At 37.0% G+C, this 23,649-nt stretch overlaps 1 protein-coding gene and 1 non-coding gene across 8 annotated transcripts in view; one reads left to right on the top strand and one right to left on the bottom strand.

Annotated features, from left to right (window-relative positions):
- LPAR1 (lysophosphatidic acid receptor 1) overlaps positions 1 to 23,649 on the bottom strand; it is a 168,076-nt gene that overhangs the window by 15,324 nt on the left and 129,103 nt on the right. The window lies entirely within an intron of this gene.
- LOC115836024 lies at positions 16,636 to 16,744 on the top strand. Its single transcript, XR_004031029.1, has one exon. It is a non-coding gene; the product is annotated as a U6 spliceosomal RNA (small nuclear RNA).

Genomic DNA, 23,649 nt, shown 5'->3' with positions numbered 1-23,649 from the left:
CATTGTACGATATTAGTGGGGAAATCTGAAAATGTGATCAGAATTTATAGATTATATAATAGTTTTATACTGGTAATTTTTTTATGCTGACCACTGTACTTTAGCCATGTAAAAAAATTACTTATTTTAAATAAATACACACTGAAGTATTTCAATAAAAAATAATAATAATAATAATAATAATAAATCGTAAACTTCACAGAAAATCAATGCTGTCAACTCCAGACCAACACCATCTAACTTAGAAAGTGATACTAAACTAATTGCATGACTGTGGTCCAACTGTTACTAAGGTGATTTGAATAATATTTATCCCTTTAAAAGGATAAAGGAAATTCCCCTCCGAATCTTTCCCTAGCAAAGTTCAACATTAACAGGAAGTTTATAATTGGTTTTGCAACATATTTAATTTTTTAACTACTAATTAAGATTCTCCCAAAATAATATAAATCTAAACAAGTACTGAAATCTGGCTGAAAATGCTCATAGAATGTAGCTGACGACAAAATCCTGTGGATTTTTTTTCTTTGCAGTTCATGAATCACAAGATATGTATTACCCAAGAGACAAACTTCAAGGATAGAGAAACATAATGGAAATTTTATTTACAATTCATTGTTTTATTATCAAAATGGGGAAAATATTTAAAATTTAATCTAAAAGCAAATTCAGAAAACTTCGTGAATTATTTACATAACCTAAAAAGTTTATATTTATATAAATATAATTTTTAATAGCCAAAAGACATGAAAAGAAGAACAGTATGAACTGTAAATGTGGTCATTGTCATTCTTTTTGAGATTAGTTACATCTCCTATAGCTGCCAAATGTCCTGGATTGATCTTTAGGAAGCACAGATTCTTGGCAGAGCAGAAAGGAGGTACGGTCTGTTCTAATATGATAGCTGTGTGTCTAAGATATCTCTCATTATCAAAAACTTTTTATAAATTAAAAAACATCCTTAAAGTAAGGTTAGAAAAACAATTATTCAATTGGGAAGTGGGTGCTTAGGCTACAGAATTCCAGATTTACAATCATAAACATACTTTTTCTACATAAATTTCAATTATTTTAACTACAAGTGTAGAGTAAAAAGGCCAGCTGATAAAATTGACGACACCAAGTCTAAATATCACAGAGAAAATTCTGACTAGCCCATAAATCCTAAGCAAAAGTCAATCAGTTCTAAAGCTATCAAAATAAACTGCAACAATATCACTGATAGGAACTTATCCTATAGATATATTTACACACAATACAATTACGCATGTGCAAAGAATTATTTGCAGTATTCTTTATTTTAAAAACTGTAAATAACTTAAATAACCATAAATAGAGAAGTAAAATAAGGTACACTGCACCCATAAAGTAGAATCCTATTCAATTCTACCAGTTTAGATATTCTGGCTTTACTGATACCATGCATCTGACAGTGTTTAGAACAACAAATCATAAAAATGATACTTTAAACATCTTATTTAAAAATATAAATTTGTATTCATTTACCAGTGTTTTGACATAGAGTCAAGGCTTTTTATTTGAACACAGGTGCATTGACTGGAGTTCTGTGTCATATTCGAAGCAAAAGCCACCCCAATTAAGCATCCCATACTACTTCCAATGTGGCTCCTCCAGAATAGAGTCAGAACTTAAAATTCTTGCAAAGCAATTTCAGTGAAAAACCTTGTGGAGTGTTTTTATGGATTCTCCAAACTTCGACAGTTGTTTTCATCAGCCCTTTTTTTCCCCCAATTTACCTTAATTGAATGTTAACAAAGCATTCACCTAATTTTCATAGAAACGATGTCTTCTTTTTGTACTTATTTTATTAGACAATGTAATTATTTAATTAGTTATGTGACTAGGGATGCAACAATGAACCCAGCAGAAAAAAAATAATCTGCCTTCATTGAGTTTAGGTTCTAAGATAAATGAGAAAGACAATCAACAAAATACAGAATAAGTAAGACATATTTTAGAGGGGAATAATATTTGAAGACTGTGGAAGAGCAAGTGTGGATACAAGAAGAGCAGCTAGAAACTCACGCAGTAAATCAGACAAGAGATAATGGTGGCTTTGAATATGGGAAGGTGGAGATCATAGACACATTTTGACCATACAGCTGATATGTATGGCTAACAGACTGGATATTGGAGACAACAAGAAAAGTCAAAAATACCTGAAAACTGAAAAAATGAATTTAGTGGCAAGGAGGTCACTGATGACAGTTCAGTGGAGTCATGAGAACTCCTGACTTGGAGTAACATCAAGAGAGAACAGGAAAGAAACTGAATACTGCAAGGATATACAACTCTTTGAAGCAGTTTTACTGGAAGAGAATAGAAAAGTGGCTATGGGCATGAATTAGTATGTTTTACAAAACTATTGTTAACACATTGGCCAGGTGCGGTGGCTCTCGCCTGTAATCCCAGCACTTTGGGAGGCCGAGGCGGGCAGATCACGAGGTCAGGAGATCGAGACCATCCTGGCTAACAAGGTGAAACCCTATCTCTACTAAAAATACAAAAATTAGCCAGGCATGGTTGGGCGCCTGTAGTCTCAGCTACTCGGGAGGCTGAGGCAGGAGAATGGTGTGAAGCCAGGAGGCGGAGCTTGCAGTGAGCTGAGATTGCACCACTGCACTCCAGCCTGGGCAACAGAGTGAGACTCTGTCTCAAAAAATAAAAAAAGAAAGAAAGAAAGAAAAAAACACATTAAGTTGGTGAAAAGAAAAGTCAGGTAAGAATAGGTGCATATACTCAGTGTGTATATGCAGATACGCACATGCCCTCCCACACTCGCTTATGCTTATATATGTAGATAATTTTAAAAAATTCTACATCAGAAATTAGTATTGCCATGGCTAAAGATTGAGGTGAGAAAGTAGATTCACTGTGTATTTTTCACTACTAGAATTTTTGTCACAAATCATTACTTTAAAATTAATTGTAAAATTGTAATTGAGTTTACAACTGTTAATAACAACAGGATACCAACTGAGCTGCTGGAAATTCAAAGCAGCTTTAGGTTTGTTTGCTGTACAAATAGCACATTGTGGTTACAAAATAATCACTATTGGTTCTAGTAATACAAATCACACACCCTAATTAAGTGATTGCATTATATCCAAATGGAATGTCTGTAACAGACTAGAAATCCATTAACAGCACAGTTTTGCATTCAGAGGCCAAAATATTTTCACAAATGAATACAAATAATGAGAAAGAAATGAACCATGCATTTAACTCAAGAAGTTGAGCAAAAATATATAACGTCCCCAAAAGGAAAAATTAAAACATGTTACTGAAATAGTAAATAAAAAATAATAAACTTGATTAAGACAACAAATCTGGTATTTAAAAAAACAACTAAAGAGACAAATGTCTTATAAATATGACCAACAAAATAAAAACAGATTGGAAAGAAGAGATAACCATAGATGATGAAGTTCACACAACTAGAAGAAGTTACATGAAATTATTTGCCAATAAATTTGAAAATATGGCTAAAATTGATGTTTTTCTAAGGAAAGAAACTATGTCAATTGATGCAATAGTTTGAAAATCTGAATATACCCAAAACAAAAAACATAGAGAATATAATCATTAAAAAAGTTCCTTCACCCCCCTCAAAAGGCACCAGATTCAGATGGATTTGTTGATGAAATTTATCAAACCACTAAGGAACATATTACTTCCTATGGAATTTATATTGTTCCCCAAGCATTAACATTTAAAAAAAAATTCCAATTCATTCTAAGAGACTAAAATAAACTATAAAAAATAGACAAAACAAATCTCCCCTCCACAAAACTATAGATTAGTTTTTCTCAATGGGATTGGAATTGGTTTTGTGGATGAAAAACTTCTTTGTTGCATGTAACTGTTCCATGAATTCCAAGGTCCTTAGCACCCTGCCCATTGTGGCCAGCAAAAACTACTCCCTCACATTCTCAAATGTCCCTGGAGAAGAGTCAGCAGGAAGTACCACCTTTCCTTGAGAATAACTGTATAGAGCAGTCAACTTTATGAATATAATCGAATCTGACATTATATTAGCAGAATGCTATGATACAACCAAAAAAGGTTAACACTAGGAAATCTCTTAATGCAATTCACCACACTATTAAGAAAAAATATTAGCACCAATGACTTGCCTGGTAAAATTCAACATGTGCTTTTTTAAAAGGAAGATAAAACACCACCACCAACAAATCAAAATATATTTACAACACTTAGTAATCTGGAAATAGGGGAAAACTACAGAAAACTTATTAGAAACCAACAGAAATCTTATTTAACAGTGATAAACTAGAAGTATTCCATTAATATAAGGGATAAGAAAAGGATATCCATTGGTATTGACATTCTAGTCAACGAATTAAGCTGGAAAAGAAAAAATTGATAAACAATTGAAAATAAGTTGTCTTCAGATTGCCTACTTGTTAATAGAAAAACTAAAATACCTGATAACTATTCAATCAACTCTTGGAAAAAAATTTGTAATTCAGAAAAGTGGGCATATATAAATTAAACTACAAAACTAAATGGATTTCTTATAATAAATATTTGCAAGATAATCATCATCTAGCAAAAGTATGCTATTCTTCATTAAAGAACATTACATAACTTTTAAGAAAAAATACCTAAATAAATGGAGCCAGTACTACATTCTTGAAGGGGAAGATTCGATACTTTTAAAATAGGAATTCTTTCAAAATCAGTTTGTATATTAAATGCATTTGTGGGGGCAAGTTAATGAAAGGGGCTTATCTCATTAAAACATGCTATAAAGCCACAGGTTTAAGCTAGTTTGGTACTAGCAGGAGGATAAACGACATTAGTGGCACACATTAGAATCTAAAAACGGATCTCTGCATAACAAAATCTAATACATATTTTAAAACATGAAGAAAAGATCAAATGCTTAATAAATAGTCTTGGAATAATTTGACTTTGGGGTGAGGGAGGGATATAAAAGTTAGATTCCCATTATATATCAATACAATAATAAAATGAATAATCCAATTAAAATGTAAAATAGTTTAATAGATGCTTCTCAAAAGAAAATGTATAAATGGCGCATTAAGCACATGAAAAGGTGATCAGCTTCACTAGTCATCAGGGAAATGCAAATTAAATCCACAATGAGATATGACTGCACACCCACTGAATGTCTAAAATTTAAAAGAGTGACCCTAGCAAATGTTGACTTGGATATAGTGGAACTGAAACTTTCATCACTGCTGGTGAAAATGTAATATGGTATTAATTATTCGGAAAACAGTTTGGCAGCTTCTTCAAAAATTAAACATTCACATATCATATGACTCAGACATTCTACTCAATATTTATCCAAGAGAAAGGAAAGAATATGTCCACACAAAGATGTGTATGAAATGCCCAGAGCAAAATATTTGTAATAGTCAATAACTAGAAACAACCCAAAAGTCTATCCACAGATCAACAGATGAATATACAGTAGTATTTCTAATCAATGGAATACTAGTCAGTAATAGAAACAAACTATCAATATATGCAACAACGTGTTATATGTCAATTATAGTTCAATAAAGTAGGAAAGAGAGAATGCCAGAGGAAGATCGACCAACACTAGAAAGGCCAGCACCAACTATCTTTAGTTTCTTCTTCTCGTTTCCTGTAGAAAGTAGCTCATAGCTCAGGCCCACGCGGTGGCTCATGCCTGTAATCCCAGCACTTCGGGAGGCCAAGGCAGGTGGATCATGAGGTCAGGAGTTCGAGACCAGCCTGACCAACATGGTGAAACCCCATCTCTACTAAAAATACAAAAATTTGCCAGGTGAGGTGGCATGTGCCTGTAATCCTAGCTACTTGGGAGGCTGAGGCAGGAGAATCTCTTGAACCTGAGAGGCAGAAGTTACAGTCAGCTGAGATCACGCCACTGCACTCCAGCCTGGGTGACAGAGTGAGAAAGAGAAAGAGAGAGGAGAGGAGAGGAGAGGAGAAGAGAGAGGAGAGGAGAGGAGAGGAGAGGAGAGGAGAGGAGAGGAGAGGAGAGGAGAACTAAAGCTCTTCAGTATTAAATGCGTTATTCTGATCTTAAAAAGAATAGCTAGCAGAGTGGGAAAGATTTACAATGCTCTTACTAATGATGTAATGGTAATAAATAAATGGACACACTCATATACTGTTGATAGAAGAGTCATTTGACCATCTTTTTGAAGGGCAATTTGGCAATATCTATCTAAATGTACAATGTCCTCTTCTACCTAACAATTCCATTTTAGAAATGTATCATCCAGATATACTTGAAGAAGCATATAAAAATGCAACCACAAAATGTTCAATGAAATATTTATAATGGTAGAAAATTAGAAACTATCTCAGTATCCACTGATAGTATACATAAGTGGACTAGTAAGCAGCCATTAAGCAGATTGGCACTGCTCTATCATATCTACCCACATGGGAAGATATTACGTTAAGTCTATAAAGTTACATCATGTACAATAGGTCACTTATTATAAAATTGCTATAGGTACTTATATGCATACATACCCTATGTGTATTACAAAAAATGTCTAGAAGAATACACACCAAATCATTGGCAGTAGTTACCTTGAGGAACCAGGGGCAGCTGCATGGACTTTAAATTTTAATGTAAACATTGTTTTTGTAACTTTTTCTGGTAAGAAACATGTTTTTCTAAGCCTGTCCAGGACAGGGTGGAAATTGATGGAAAAAAAGTCCTGGAACCCACTGGGACACAAACTTGGTCTCAATTCCTGCTCTCATCCACGACAAGTGTTTGTAACCAAAAGTGGTATGGGACTGTCTGTTTCATGGACATAATTTTCCTACCTGCTTACACGTGGCCTCAGTGTGCTGGCCCGCATGATGTTCATCTACTATGCTCCCTGGTCTAAGCAGGAGGAAAAAAGAGGACGGACAGACGGTGGACTTTGATAATGATATTGATGTAGATAACCAACCCTAAATTATTACTTTTCTTTATTCTATGGAAATGCTTCATTAGAATAAACTAGAAATGCTTCGATGGAAAGAACTTCATTAAAAATGTTTTTAAAATAATGATAAAACCTTTATTAAACACTATTTACCAGTTTAAAGAAAAGAAACATGTTTTTCTTTAATAATTAAGGAAATGAATGACAATATTCACATGGGAACTCAAGAAGCTAGTTAGTGGGAAGGAAGAAAAATAGAGATATCTTGGAAATAAAATTTATTTTAATCTCCGAGGCTGGGTAACTTGGAGGACTTTAAAGGTATGTGTTCATCTTTTATGGGAGGAAAGAGACAGACAGACCTGAGGTCAGATACTGTTTCTTTTCCTTACTGCATATGGGTCATTGGACAAGTTATTCACTTTTGCCCAGCCTCAATTTCCTTATCTGTCAAATGGGGATATGATCTACTTTCAGCACTATTGTGAGGACCGAATGAGACGCTGCAAGTGGAATACGAAGCACAGGGCCACCTAATGGGTTCCCTTCATTTCTTTCCTTTCCTACTTCAGTGAATACCCAAAGGATAAGCCTTCAAGAAATGTGGATATTTTGGGTGAACTGTTATTGGTTCTCCCAACCTAGAGATAGCAAAGTGGGAAGCTGTACTCCCTACTATGCCATTACCATAGTCACAGAGTGACATCAGGCTGTCCTTTAATCTGAAACAATTCTGAGGTAACCCATCAGCATTTCCTGATGACTTCTCGAACTTCAGAGTCAGTCCCCTTTTTGCTTAAAATTAAGGGACAGGTGCAGTGGCTCACACATATAATCCCAGCCTTTTGGGAGGCTGAGGCAGGAGGATCGCTTGAGCCCAAGAGTTCAACACCAGCCTGGGCAACAAGGTGAAACCCTACCTCCAGAAAAAGTAAAAAAAAAAAAAAAAAAAATCAGCCAGATGCAGTGGCGCACACATGTGGTCCCAACGACATGGGAGGCCGAGGTGGGGGAATTGCTTGAGCCCAGGAGGTCCAGGCTGCAGTGAGTTATGATTGCACCACCGCACTCCAGCCTGGATGACAAAGCAAGACCTAGTCTTAAAAAATAAAAAAAGAATATAAAATGAATATTTGCTTTTAATTTCTTAATTTTAGACCCAATCTCATTTGAAAAAGAATTTGAGGTAAGAGTCAAGTTTAAAAGTTTAAATGGTCCTTTATTTTACTATCCTTCAAGTAGAGGGGAACAATTTCTAAGAGGAATGGACTTTCTCAGCCTGCTAAAGTACCACATTCTGGAAAAGGATGAAATCCTTCTGGCTTTAGAGAGCCTGGGAAGACAGGGTGTAGTGGACGCCCCACTCTGAGCATGCTCAGAGCTGCACAGCCCTAACAGCTGCTACAGCCAGGCATAGCCAGCAAAGGTTCTGGGTGGCTGACTCCAACCTCTCCTCTCTGGGGCAGACACTGGGGCCTGGCCACTAGGCTGGGTGGGCTGCACAATCAGTTATTGCAGCATGGGGCCCCCTAGTCAGGGCCTAAGGCAGAGGCCAGATCTTCTTAGCTGGGAAACTAAGGGAGACTCACTTGTTTTTTAATGACAGGGCCTGACCTAGTTGAGATGTTTGGGGAAAATAGATAACTCTTTAGGGAGTGAACATACAGGCCTCGTATTTCTGTTTTTCACAGGTTACAGTTTGGGAGGGTCTGGTGGAGACTCATCAGACAACATAGCACTGACTGGGGCGTGTTTGGAGCTGGATGCACTCTGGCCACCTCGGTAAGATTGGACCCCACCCTCCAGAAACAGCTGGGCTGCTGGGCAAAGGCCAGCGCTGATAGAATTTCATTGCAGAACAGTTCTGGCTAAAAAACAATAAAAATAATTTTCCTAAGAAATAAAGTAGCAACAAAAGAGAACCAGATGCAGCCCAGAGGGGCTTCATGTTGGCCCCACCTGAAGAATGGAAAGACAGCCTTTGGGACATCTGGGCATTTCTCTTGCTTCTCATGCCATTTACCCATCCATTTCATATTTATTTCTTCGTCAAAAATCTTAATCAGATCAGGCTTACAGAGTGAAAAACTTCGTTAGGGAAGATGTAAGCTGGGTCAATTCCTTTGCCTTCTTTTAGCCGTAAACCAGTAAAGTGCTTGCTTCCAGTTTAGATCAGAGGCAGAAATGTACTTGCTCCATTTAATCCAGGTATATGATGCTAATGAAGAACCTGAAGTCCTGCTCTTAATTATTCTTGTTACCACGACAGATTTTTAACTATGCTGTATACTTTCTAGGGCCCTCATTATATTTTCAAAAACATTGCTGACAATTTTCTTTTTGACAGTTATTCTTCAGACTCCTGCTATTTATTCAGGTCATTTGTGGCCTTTTGATTTTTAACTATGTAAAGTTTTAAGGTGCAATTACATCTTTAAAATGCATTTATATGTTATCTCTTTATAATGCCTAATTAAATTTATCAGGGGCAACCCACACTTGAAACATTTAAAAGGCATCTCAGAATGTGTTTTATTTGCTTAGTTTGATTGTTACTGAATTACACCTTATTTTGTGTTTTGCACTTAAGTATTTGATTTTTAAGACATTCCCCATTGTACTACTCCATGGTATGATCTAGAAAGTAACCCTACACTTAAGTAGGCAAGAAAAACAAAGGAAAGGATCCACAAGAATAGTACACTAAGGATTACCCATAGTGAGGTTACAAGATTGAAGACTGGGATTTAAGCACTGTATGAACTTGTAATAAACACATAATGCACTGAAGCATGACTTAAAATTTGGGAGGGGGTGAGTTAAGTGACTTATATTTGAATATGCAACTTCTTAGTGAAATCTTTTTTTTTTTGAGATGGAGTCTTGCTCTGTTGCCCAGGCTGGAGTGCAGTGGTGCGATCTCAGCTCACTGCAAGCTCCACCTCCTGGGTTCACGCCATTCTCCTGCCTCAGCCTCCCAAGTAGCTGGGACTACAGGCGCCTGCCACCACGCCTGGCTAATTTGTTGTATTTTTAGTAGAGATGGGGTTTCACCGTGTTAGCCAGGATAGTCTCGATCTCCTGACCTTGTGATTTGCCCACCTCGGCCTCCCAAAGTGCTGGGATTATAGGCGTGATTTAGTGAACTCTTTAATCAGACAGAGAAATTTATTTTCCTGAATCCTGCCTTCCTACCTGACATAGTTTGGCTCTATGTTCCCACCCAAATCTCATCTTGTAGCTCCCATAATTCCCATGTGTTGCAGAAGGGACCCCGTAGGAGATGATTGAATCATGGGGGAGGGTCTTGCCCGTGCTGTTCTCATGATAGCAAATGGGTCTCATGAGATCTGATTTAAAAACAGGAGTTTCTCTGCACAAGCTCTCTCTTTGCCTGCTGCCATCCATGTAAGATGTGACTTGCTCCTCCTTGCCTTCCTCCACGATTGTGTGGCCTCCCAGCCATGTTGAACCATAAGTCCAATAAACCTCTTTCTTTTGTAAATTGCCCAGTCTTGGGTATGTCTTCAGCAGTGTGAAAACAAACTAATACAGTACCCTTCAACCCCCTTAGCATGCTGGCAAAGTTCTTATGCATCAGAATTACAAACAGATCTTATGGGGAGAAGCTTTTGCCTCTGTGTCATCTGTTTATCTGAAAGTGGAACAGCATTTGGCTTCCTCTTCCATAAGTTAGAGGCATCTGTGTTCTTCAATTCATAGCATCCTTACTAAGCTCCATCACACTGTCTTTAAAGATAAAATAACATAAGCTAGAAGGAAAAAGACAACTGGAGAACTAATTCTAGAAAGACAGGGAGAAACATTGAAAAGTAGAAAAAAATAACTAGATATAGACTAAAATAAGGCCTTTGATTTTTTTTTTTAAATGAGCAGATATCCACACTACTGTCATCAAGGATCATTGTCTCTGCATCACTTTGTATTGTTGAATTTTCATTACTTAGGGATTATTTCACAAGGGATACATAAAATACTCAAACACAGAATTTCTGGAGGAAGGAAGAAAATATTTAATAGCAAAAATAGTGAGCTCAAGAAACCCTAGTAATTAGAATCATAGTCTTGACAAGTCAGATTTTCACTGGTCTTCAGATACATATTTCAAGAGTTGAAAAACCTAGTGACTCATTTCTGTGACATTGGTGCCTCTGGGAGTCCAGTGAAAGCCATGGCCTCTATCCTGAAGGGTAAAAAGGACCCTAAAACAACACAATGCTTACAGTTCCAAGCAACACAAACCAATATTTCTGGACCAAGTTATTTTTTCTAGTGCTAGTTTTGCTTTTAGAAATTTAAAAAATATGTGTCTTTTGGACTTTGCCCAGTAGCTTTGGAATTACAAAACTATTTTATCAGAGAATTAATATAACTTGGCACTTTTATTCATCTACATATGAAGTAAAAAACCTTTTTATATAGATTACCGTGTGCAAAGAAACATGAATTTAAATCTAACTTTTGTATTAGTATTGTAGTGACAGTTTCCATCCATTTACCCATCCTTTTCTCCAGACAGAAATAGTCTACAGAGAGGCAGTATGAAACTATAAGAATGCTATATTTAGAGTGGGAGAACCGGATTTAAAATGTTTTAAAAGTTGCAAGGCCCTCAAGGGTCATCCGGTTTACAGCACACGTTTAAGAGATGAAGACAGCTATGTTTAAAAGCAAGCCTCCAATACTGTCCTTTCCACAAAACATGCAACGGTTTGATCTTTTGACTAGCACCAACTTCTCTAGGCCTCAAATTCCTCATCTGTAAAATGAAGGAGATCACTTACAGTCTGAGAAATCTCTGGCTAATTAAACTAGAATTTTTAATTTGCTCCTTCTCTGTAGCAGTGAATTCTTATTTTTGCTGTAAGATGCAGTATTCATAAAATCAAGCTTTTAACGTTATGTGTGTCACCTTAACTCCAAAACATCCTATGAGTGTTTTCACTGCATTCGTGCAAAGAAAAAAAATGAGATAATTCCTTGTAGTTGTAACCATCATATAAAGTAACAGATTTTGATAAATACCAAAAACCTGATAATCCCCTTAGGTTCCTTAGGGAACATTGGCTAATTGTTTTTTAAAAATACAATACAAATTATTCCATTACACAAATGATTGCTCTGGAGAATTAATGTTAAGAATGGAATGTTAAGAATGGAAATACTGGCTGCATTTTGTTACACATCAAGAATCAGAATATAGGATACTTAGGATGAGTTCTCTTCTTCACACTGTGAAATTATTAGGAAGCTTCAATTTACTATGAAATTTCTAGATATTTGAAACGGCTATCTTTTTTCATAGTTGAAACTCTAGGAAATGTTTGAATTAAATTACAAAGTAAAAATGATGGCAGCCATCCATTCAGTTAAAATGAAAATTATCTAAATCAAGAATTTTCAGAAGTTTATTCGATCCATAAATAATATCAAGCAGCTATTTTGTGCAATGCAATGTAGTTAGTGTCTTTGGGAGAAAATAGAGATGAAATAATACACAGACCTGGCTTGAGGAGACTAGAAACTGAAGCTGGGAAGAAAGGCATTTATGTAGCTAAATGGGAACCGTAAGTGCAGGGTGTAGCAGAGGGAGGAGAAAGGAAATGACAGGGAGAGAAAGAAAGCAAGAGAAAGTCACCTAGACCAGTGCTTTATCAACTTCAATGTGTACATGAATCACCCAGAGATCTATTAAAATACAGATTCTTATTCAGTAGGTCTGGAGTGGGACCTGAGAATCAGCATTGCTAACAGCTGTCAGGTAATGCTAATGTTACTTATCCATGTACAGCACTTTGGGTAGCAAGAGTCTAGAAGACCAGCACTACTCAATAGAACTTTCCACAATGATAGAAATGTTCTATATCAGAGCTGTTGAATATGGTAGCCGCTAGGCACATATGGCTACCAAGCACTTGAAAAATGGTAAGTGTGTCCGAGAAACTGAATTTTTCAATTTGTTTAACTGTAATGAATTTAAATTTGAACAAACATGTGTGTCTAATAGCTACCCTATTGGACAGTGCAGCTCTAGACTATGCAGTTAGTTTAGAGCAAACTGAATAGGGAAGCCTCAATTTCCTACATGCTTTGAGTATATAAATTAACCTAGCTCAGAATTTCTCTGTTTTGGCTAGATGATTCTTTCTTGTGGGACTGGTCATTCCATTGTAAGATATTTAGCAGCACCCCTGGCTTTTGCCCACTCGGTGCCAGTAATACACCACCCCCATGCCCCCATTGCAAAAATCAAAAATGTCTCCAAACATTGCCAAATGTTTTCCTAGGGGCAAAGTCAGTGGTGTAGATAATGCTTTTACATAAAAAGTTCTATGAGACAAATAGCAACCCTCTTAAAAATAACTCACTTATTTGTATTAGTTTTCTATTTCTGCTGTAACAAATTATCACAAAACTTCGTGACTCAGAATAACCCAAATTTATTATCTTATAATTCTAGAGGTCAGAAATCTGATGTGAGTCCTTGCTAGGCTAAAATCAAAGTGTTAGCAGGGCTGTAACACTTTCTTTAGGATCCAGGGAAGAATCAGTTTCCTTGACTTTTCCAGCTTCCAGAAGCTTCCACTGCTCATGGACCCTTCCTCTTTCTTCAAAGCCAGTGATCCAGCATAAAACCTCCCTATCTCAAGGCCTTTAACTTAATCACATCTGCAAAGTCTCTTTTGGTTCCAGGGATAAGGATGTGAGCATCTTCAGTGGTCCATATTACTCACTCCCACCGTGTTAAAATAAAAATTACAATTGTAAATGATTTCATACCTAGAATAATTTAAGATAAAGTTTTTCCCCCAAAATCCTAGAGAACAGGGATTTTCTTCTGTGCCGAAAGTACTTTCCTACCTGAGAACATTTCATAGCATTTCTAGTCACATATAAATTCATCTAAGGAAGAACCAAGTTTTTCTACTTTTAATGTTACAGTTTTGGCACCATTCCCAAGCTTTCTTGACCCTGTTGCTATCACTAGTATAAAATTACATTTTTAATGCCCAACAAATGAGGAAATATGATTCATTTCTGAATCTTTGGGTGTTTCCTGAAATTTAAGAATTCCATTCTTATTTTATAGAGTTATATTTACTATTTTAAAAATTTTCTTTTAGATTTATCTTAAAAGTGAAGGTAGTATTTGGCTACTTGAACCCTCATCCAAAACCTTCATCAGCACCTTCCCTGTGTTTTTTAGATTTTTGCTCATATGTGCCAAGGGCTAGGGCATCTTAAGTTACAGAACACTTAGTGACAAATTGAATTGAATCTAATTATCGTGCTGAAATGTTTAAAACAAATCTTTTCTTCAATCTGTTCCTATAAACTGCTCTTCAGAGTGAAAGCCTGCATCTGCTCAAAGTGACTCTGAGATGGGGGAGGATGAGTAAATAAAGCCAGATGGCATTTACACTTAAGGTTTCTTTCCCTTTTTGAGTTTGACATATAAGATTTGACTAACTGTCTTTAAAAGCTCATTTTTCCCAGCCTGTGAAGTTAAGCTTGGTGAAGTTGACAAGAGGCGATTAGGAGGAAGGCAGAAGGAGAAGGAGAAGTGGTGGCCTAAAGATAGAGTATTTGTTGACTCACGTTCCCACTACCACAAGAGTAGCAAAACTGAAAGTGAGGCTTTAACTCTTCCTCCATGCTCCTAAAGATATAAGAACTTCAGCTCATTGAAGCCCACAGAGGCAGCATGTATTAGTCTGTTCTCATGCTGCTAATAAAGACATACCCAAGACTGGGTAATTTATAAAGGAAAGAGGTTTAAGGGACTCAGTTCCATATAGCTAGGGAGGCCTCACAATCATGGTGGAAGAGCAAGGTATGTCTTATATGCAGCAGGCAAGAGACAGCATGTGCAGGGGAATTGCCCTTTATAAAACCATCAGATCTCGTGAGACTTATTCACTGTCATGAGAACAGCATGGGAAAGACCCACCTCCAAGATTCAATTACCTCCCACCAGGTACCTCCCTTGACATGTGGGAATTGTGGCGGCTACAATTCAAGATGAGATTTGGGTGGGGACACAGCCAAACCATATCACAGCATGATTACGAAGTAGAGAGAAGAGAGAGGGCAGGTAGACTGCATTTCAGTTTTGTTTACAGGGAACTATGAAAGGTAGAAACATAAAGAAATAGAGAACTTTCTACTGAAACAAAGCCACTAACCAAATTCATTTTTTCTACAATGAGTAGTCTTAAGGGTCTTCTCCCACCCCACCTCTCCCCAAAAATAGTCCCTGCACAAGAATTCAGGACTGGACAAGATGGTACAGATACTTTTTCCCTGTTCCTCCCAGCTAAGTATAAATACAAACCCTAGAAAAAACACAAAAGGAAGCCAGAGAACTCTGAAAGGTGAACTGGTTAGAGACCCCACAACTAGAGGAATGTCACAGTGACAGTGCCTTACAACCCACAACCTCACAGAAGGTCACCCAAGCCCGGTGTTTCTAGAGCCTCAACCTAGTAGCCAGCCCAAATAGGCTCATTCCCACTCAGACCAAAGGGGAGTCCCAATAACACTACCAGGCTGGCCAGCGGTACTAGCCAGGGAAAATGGAGCAGGAGCCATGCTGATATTGTTTGGCTATGTCCCCACCCAAATCTCATTTTGAATTGTAGTTCCCATAATCCTGCATTGTGGGGGACCTGGTGGGAGGTTACTGAATCATGGGGGTGGATACCCTCATGCTGTTCTTGTGATAGTAAGTTATCATGACATCTGATGGGTTTATAAGGGGCTTTTCCCACTTTTCTCAGCACTTCTCTCTCCTGCTGCCTTGTGAAGAAGGATGTGTTTGCTTCCCCTTCCACCATGATTGTAAGTTTCCTGAGGCCTTCCCAGCCATGTGGAACTGGGAGTCAATTAAACCTCTTTCCTTTATAAATTACCCAGTCTCAGGTAGGTCTTTATTAGCAGCATGAGACTAATACACCTGCTGACCATAAGGAGACAGGAAAGCACTCTCCTTACTCATCAAGCCTAAGACTCCCTTCCTCCAATGAGAAACAGCAGGTGGCTTGCAGCACTAGCAAAGGGGATCCTGCCACAAAAAAAGGCTCCATCTGGGAAGTGTTTTCCTTGGAGAGAGGGGCGGTCCTCAGCACTAGTGCCTGTCTCCAGGATATCTGTTTGTATTCCCTCTACCTCCATCAGGGGCATCATGAGGCTCTACCCAGAAGCTCCACCCCTTCAGGCAGCACCAGCAGATACCAGGAGGAACCCTAGCAGCCCCAGATAAACCAAGAAGACCAAAATAGCACCACAAAGTCTCTGAAACTGTAATTGTCATTGGATGCACAGCCCACAAATTAGGCCAGGATTTTCTTGCTAAATCTAAATGGGATGACTGCCTACTAAAACAAAAGATTTAAATCGGACTCTGAGTCTCCTAACAGCATAGCCAAATTCCAGGATAGAATGAAAAATTACCCAACAAACCAAAAATCAGGAAAATCACAACTTGACTGTGAAATGACAACAGACACTAACCCTGAGATGAAACAGATGAAGAGCTTATTGACAAAGATTTTAAAGCAGCCTTCCTCAAAATGGTGTAATGAGTAATTGCAAATTATTTAGAAACAAATGAAAAAACAGAAAATCTCAGCCAAGAACTAGAAGTTATAAAAAAAGAACCACGGTACTCACAGTTCCGCAGCAAATACACTAACATTGGAACAGCATAGATAAGATTAGAATGGCACCTGCACAAGGGTGACATGCAAAGTTGTGACGCATTCCGTATTTTTTGAGGAATTAAAAAAAGAACCAAATGGAAATTATAAAACTAAAAAGTACCACAAAGATAAACTTAGTGGGTTCAATAGTAAAATGAAGGTGACAAAGGACAGAATCAGTGAACCTGAGAACAGATCAACAGAATTCCCAAATTTACTCACTATGAACAAGAAGAAAATAGACTAAAAACTGACAAATAGCAGACCCTCGAGGACTTGTAGCAGAATAACAAAATGTTCAATATTCACATCATCAGAGGTCCAGAATAGAGGGAGAAAAAGAGAGTGGGTTTGAAAAAGCATTTTTAAAATAATGGCTTAAAATTTTCTAAATTTGGCAAAAAATATAAATCTACAGATTCATCAGCTGTATAAATCTCAAACTGGATAAACCCAAAGAAATCCATACCAGGACATTTCATTATTAAAATTTTGAGAAGTGAATTGCAAAAAAAAAAAAAAAAAAAAAAGTCTTGAAAGCATTCAGAGAGCAACAACACATTACCCATTAGGGAACATCAACTCAAATAACAGCAAATTTACCTGAAACCATACAGGCTAGAAGGAAAAGGTACATTTTCCAAGTGCTGAAAAGAAAGAACTGTCATCTTCAAATTCTAAATCCAGGAAAACTATACTTCAAGAATGAAGGGAATATAGAAATATTCTTAGATGAAAGAAACAAAAAGATTGTGTTGCTAGCAGATCTTTTAAAAATGGCTAAAATAAGTTTTTTGAACAGAAAGAAAATGATGGAAGATGGAATCATGGAGCATTAGGAAAGAAAACAACAAAACAAGCTAAAATATGGCTACATACGATAAATGATCCTCCTCATGAATTTCATAAGATTTATTAGATGACTGAAACAAACATTATAACACCATCTGATACTCAAGACAATAATATTTAAAAGTGGGAAAGGTAAAAGCGTTTAAATGGAAATAAGGCTCCCATGTGTCACTCAAAGTGGTAAAATGTTGATATCAGTAGACTGTGATAAGTCACATGTGTATTGTAATGAGAGAGCAACCAAAAGGAAAACTATTCAAAGAGGTATACTCAAAGACATAATAAATAAATCGAGGTATAATTCCAAAAGTCCTCAATATCTATTTGGGATTCTGCATATTAAATGACTCAATATAAATAAAAGTATTAAGTTGTTCATGGCAAAGTCCTAGACTAGGAGCTACCTCATTCTGAGACAGAACTAGACTGAAGCATGTTTCCGATTCTTAACTAGGAATCAGGATCACCAGAAATTCCTGGACCTTAACTGCCACATCTTTGAAATAGGAGTGGCTGGAGAAGTAGGTCTGAAAGACAACCTGGACCACACCCAGTGATAATTCTATACATTATTACAGGTTTTAATTCTTCTCATCCATCCTGTGTTATCCCTTATGATTCAGACATCTTCAAAGTGCTCTGAAAACTGTAAGAAAGTTCACAATCCAAAGAGGATATTGTATGACACACTCCAAGCTCTCACAAACCCCAGAGTAGAGCGGAGAGGAAGTGACAGAAGAAAGATACTTCAAATGTAGCATAAACCTACTGGAGCATGGACCATTTCCACTTAGAGGAATTATTCATTTCTTTCCCACCTCTGGTAGGGAACACAAATAAGCAAAGCAGAGTCAACTATTTACTGCTGTTCATTCAGCATCCTCTTAGATCAACTATAACAAATTCCTGGAACTAAAGGAACTATATGAAAATTGGCTGACACCGATCATGGTCCACCAACTTAACATGCACTCACTTCTTCCTCAGTTTACCACGCTATCCTATTCCAAGTCTGCATAAGTGGCAAGATAATTTGTCTTTGAGAAGTGCTAGGTCATATATGGATGGTTGGGTGCACTGGACAATGAAATGCATTTAAAACAAAATATGCCTTTGCTATTTTTTTTTTTTTTCAAAAGGAGTCTCGCACTATTACCCAGGCCAGAGTGCAGTGGCATGATCTTGGCTCACTGCAACCTCTGTCACCCAGGTTGAAGCAATTCTCCTGTCTCACCTTCCCCCAGCATCTGGGATTACGGGCGTGTGCCACCACACTCAGCTAATTTTTTATTATTATTTTTAGTAGAGACGGGGTTTCACCATGTTGGCCAGGCTGGTCTCGAACTCCAGACCTCAAATGATCTGCCCACCTCAGCCTCCCAAAGTGCTGGGATTACAGGTGTGAGCCACGGCGCCCAGCCCGCTATGTCTTATAAATAAGTATAAACACCTTAATTGCACCATTTACCATAAAAGTTAAAAGGCTTGCATTTTTTATCAGTAATACGTAAGGATTTAAAAGGCTCTATACATTTCCTCAGTCTCTTACGTTCTATGGAATTATTTTTCCTAGACAGATAGTGGTGAACATACCTGGGCTAGAACATGCCAGTGTGTGCACTTGCTGGCTGAGTGTCCTGGCCCAATACCCTGAGGTTCCGTTTCTTCATTTGTGAAAAGGATATGCTAATACCTAATCTATAGCAGTGCTATAAGAACCAAATGAATTTCTGTATCTCAAACACGTGACATGTAATAAGCTTTCCACAGTAGCTATTATAATCCAGGAGCATGCTCTTTGTCAGAAACTTTACCATAGGTAACAATGGATTTGGAAACAAAGTAAAACATTTCAAGAAATCAGATTAGTAAAGGTTATGGCACAAAAATACGTCAAGTTCTATGGACAAGACAGACGTTACCTCTAAAGCCAAAATTCTCCCTGCTTATGTTTGGGACTTCTAAGATCCCTGGAACTCTAGAATCAACCATCTGACTACATTGCTGGTCCATTCTCTGTCTTCTATTATATGTAGGACAATATTAACCCTTCCCAACTTGCTGTAATGTGTTTCATTAAAAAAAGGAAAAAATCCTACTTCTTAATTTGTATAATATAATGTTGACACTGGTGATGTTTTTAAAAAACTTATTTCAAGCCATGTGTTCTTTGGGTGAAAACTTCTGATTGAAGACACATAATCATTAAGAGTATCATCTCCATAATTTTAGCCTGTGCTAGAAATGCAAGCTCATCTTTTCATTTTTAGTACCAACCCAACACATGCCAAAATGGTCAAAATATTATCTAATAAAAGTACATATTCTGATCATTGTGTGGTAGAATATTTTTTCATATTAAAATATTTTTCTTGGGTTTGACTCTTACACTCAGGAAAATAAAATGCTTCACAACAATAATACTATTATGGCTCATAACCAGTTATCAAAATACTTTTAAAACAGCTGATTTTCTTCTAGAATGAAACTTTTTAAATTAAAATGCTTTTCCACATAAAATGCATAAATATAGTCAGCAAATACAAAACATAACAAATATATCACATAAAGTAAATGAACTATATATTTACATGTAAAACCAAAGTTTCTATGGAGTGACATTGGATATATATGCTTTGAAGGCCAACTTAAGGATAAAGGAAGTTTCTAAAAATTATGACATAAAAATCCTTTATTGATGCAAAATGGATTCAGATTAACATCTTAATTCTGTAACTTAAAAAAATCTAGAATTAAGAACAAAACAAATTCTATGAATGTACATTTTCTGGTATTATATGCAGCTATCTAATTTCAAAAGTTGATATGTATTTGAAAAATGTTAAAAATTACATTGATCATATATATTATCACTTTAACAAAAGGGAGAAAAGGATAATACTACCTCTGAGAAAGGACTAAATCTTATTTAAGAATTTGATGGTCCCAATGTCACAAACAATAAATATTCCTCATAATATTCTGTCCGGCAAAAAATCAAGAGAGGAACAGAGAGAAACTAAGATGAACAGAGAGGTATGGTGAACAACCTAGAATGACTCACTGGAGACTTGACAGGTCCTGAGCCACTGATGGTTCTAATACCCTTAGCTCTGTAAAAAGGCAAGGGGTAATCATTCTTGGTCTTTCTTTTTTTTTTTTTTTTTTTTTTGAGACAGAGTCTCACTCTGTTGCCCAGGCCGGAGTGCAGTGGCACAATCTCGGCTCACTGCAAGCTCCACCTCCCGGGTTCATGCCATTCTCCTGCCTCAGCCTCCCGAGTAGCTGCGACTACAGGCGCCTGCCACCACGCCCGGCTAATTTTTTGTACTTTTTAGCAGAGATGGGGTTTCAGCATGTTAGCCAGGATGGTCTCGATCTCCTGACCTCGTGATCCACCCGTCTCGGCCTCCCAAAGTGCTGGGATTACAGGCGTGAGCCACCGCGCCCAGCCCGTTCTTGGTCTTTAATGGAACAGACTCTGGTGAAAGAAATGGAACAGAGAATAAACTATAAGAATAAAGAACACACAATCACCTCAGCCAAAATAAACAGGTTACCTGTAAAGGGAGAATAATCAGATTGACCCTAGACTTTTCTGTAACAATGTTAAAAATCAGGGTCCAGTAAGGCAACATCTATATGAGTTCACAGGAACTGTTTTGATTCATTAATTCTATATTCCCTCTTGACATTCACATGTCTGGACAACAGGAAAATCCTCAGACAAAGGATATGTGTTGTGTTTGCATGGTGGGACTACAGGTTACTATTTTCTTTCTTTGATTCTTAGTATTTCCCAATATATCTGTACTAATCATATGTTATCTTTACAGAAGAAAATAATTTTTATTAATAATAATGCAGAGATTAAAACAGAAGAAACAAGAACTACAGAGAGCATAAGGATGGCTTACTATTCAAAGAACAGTAATTTGATTTACATCAGTTTAATTGTTCTAAAACTTTCACATAAAAAAGAAAGAGTTAACCTTTGACAAAACACACACACACACACAGAGCTTTTCTGATTTCAGGGAAAAGCTAAAGTAGGTTCATAAGAAAATTACACCACAGAAGACGGAGGCTAAGGCTTATATCCAACCCAAATAATTCTGCTTCTCATCAGTTGCTTCTTGTTTACTTGTTCTTTGGAAATAAATAATCAGTGTGTTTTTCTTTTCTTTTTTCCCTTATGCATATTTCAGGAACATTTTTCTATTTAAACTAGGAACTAAAGTATTATTAATTTTAAATATCTAAATGTTTATAAATAGTAAGCTATTTAAAAATATTTTACTTAAATTATTTTAAAATATTAAGATATTTAAGTATTTTATAATTCATTAATGCTTAAAACTATTAATAAATTAATATTAATATATTACAATTAACTATATATTAACAAATTGATAGTAATAAGTTATTGTCTAGATGCTATATTTATTAAAATTTAAATGTACTGAATTACAATTATTTTCATCATAAAGTATTAAAACAGGAAATTAATACTGAAATTAGTCTCTTGTCACACATCATGTTCAAGAGAAATCCAAAGGGAAATATAAAGCAGAATAATCTTAAAGGAAAAATACATTTTAGTAACTGCATTGAATGGAACATTCTGGTCTTTCAGAGAGATTCATTAGTTAGTGAAGTTACCTAAGCACTGTGAGGAAGTACCTTTTCTTCTGTGGACCAGAAATTCCCTGACATGAATACAACCTCCTAGGAGGCCTTGAAAATGCAAAGGGTCAGCTCTTGGAGTTGCCCTTGCTGGAAAGAACTATATTGAAGGGAAAGGGCAGGTGTGACCAGCATCCTTTCAGAAGAACTGGTGTGGTCACATAGAGAAAAATGTTCAAGGAGTCTTGTAGTTTCCATTTCAGAAGGGACAAGAGAACTACCAATCAGATGCCAGGGTAGTATTGAAACCAACCACATCATTCCATAGACTGTTCTTTTGGATAAACATAGAAATTGACCTTTTTTGTCTTAAAGCTTGAAACTTATTTTATCTGAGTTCCTTTCTTGAGAAAGGAGCTTCAGGCCTCTTAAAAAAGTATCAAAGAAGTGAAACTCACCAGATCACTGTACCAAATGCCATGCCCCTCCCTAGTACCTATTTCTTACACATTGTGACTTTTTTTTTTCCGTTCTATATAAACCCATGGTTTTAGTCAGTCAGGGAGATGGATTTAAGTCTGAGCTCCCATGTCCTCAGCTGCAGCACCCAAAGAAAGCCTTTTTCCTTGGCAATGCTTGGCATCTCAGTGATTGACTTTCTGTGCAGTGGGCGGCAGGACCTAGACCAAACCCCTGGTGTTTCAGTAACAGTATAAGTTACATGATCCTAGCACCTTCTTGTACAGGAGCAGCTCATTTCACTGTGCTCACATTTCATTGACTGACATCACATTGGCATCTCAGTGATGGACTTTCAGTGCAGCAGGCAGCAGGACCTAGACCAAACCCCTGGTGTTTTAGTAACAGTATGAGTTACATGATCCTAGTACCTTCTTGGACAGGCACAGCTCATTTCACTGTGCTCATTACATTTTTTAGAAATTGAAGGTTTGTGGCAGCCCTGTATCACACAAAGATAGTGGCACCTATTCTCCAGCACCATGTGCTCACTTGGTGTCTGTGTCACATCTTGGTAATCCTCACAATATTTCAAACTTTTCATTATTGTGTCTGTTATGGTGATCTGTGATCAGTGATCTTTTTGTTTTGCTTCATTTATTAAATAAAGTATTTATTTATTTATTTATTTATTTAGAGACAGGGTCTGGCTCTGTTGCCCTGACTAGAGTGCAGTGGTGTGATCTCGGTTCACTGTGACCTCTGTTTCCTGGGCTCAAAAGTGATCCTCCCACCTCAGCCTCCCGAGTAGCTGGGACTACAGGTGCCTGCCACCATGCTTGCATAATTTTTTTGCATTTTTTGGAGAGACAGGGTTTCATCATGCTGCCCAGGCTGGTCTCAAACTCCTGAGCTCAAGCTATCTGCCTGCCTTGGCTTTCCAAAGTACTGGGATTATAGGCATGAGCCACCATGCCCGGCCCAAATGTTATTTTTAGAGCAGGTTAGTTTCACAACATAACTGACCAATAAGTACAGAG

This window comes from Nomascus leucogenys, chromosome 1a (genome assembly GCF_006542625.1).
Source record: "Nomascus leucogenys isolate Asia chromosome 1a, Asia_NLE_v1, whole genome shotgun sequence".
Lineage (NCBI taxonomy): Eukaryota > Metazoa > Chordata > Mammalia > Primates > Hylobatidae > Nomascus > Nomascus leucogenys.
Note: the sequence above shows the minus strand (reverse complement) of the source record. Positions and strands in the feature narration are given on the sequence as shown.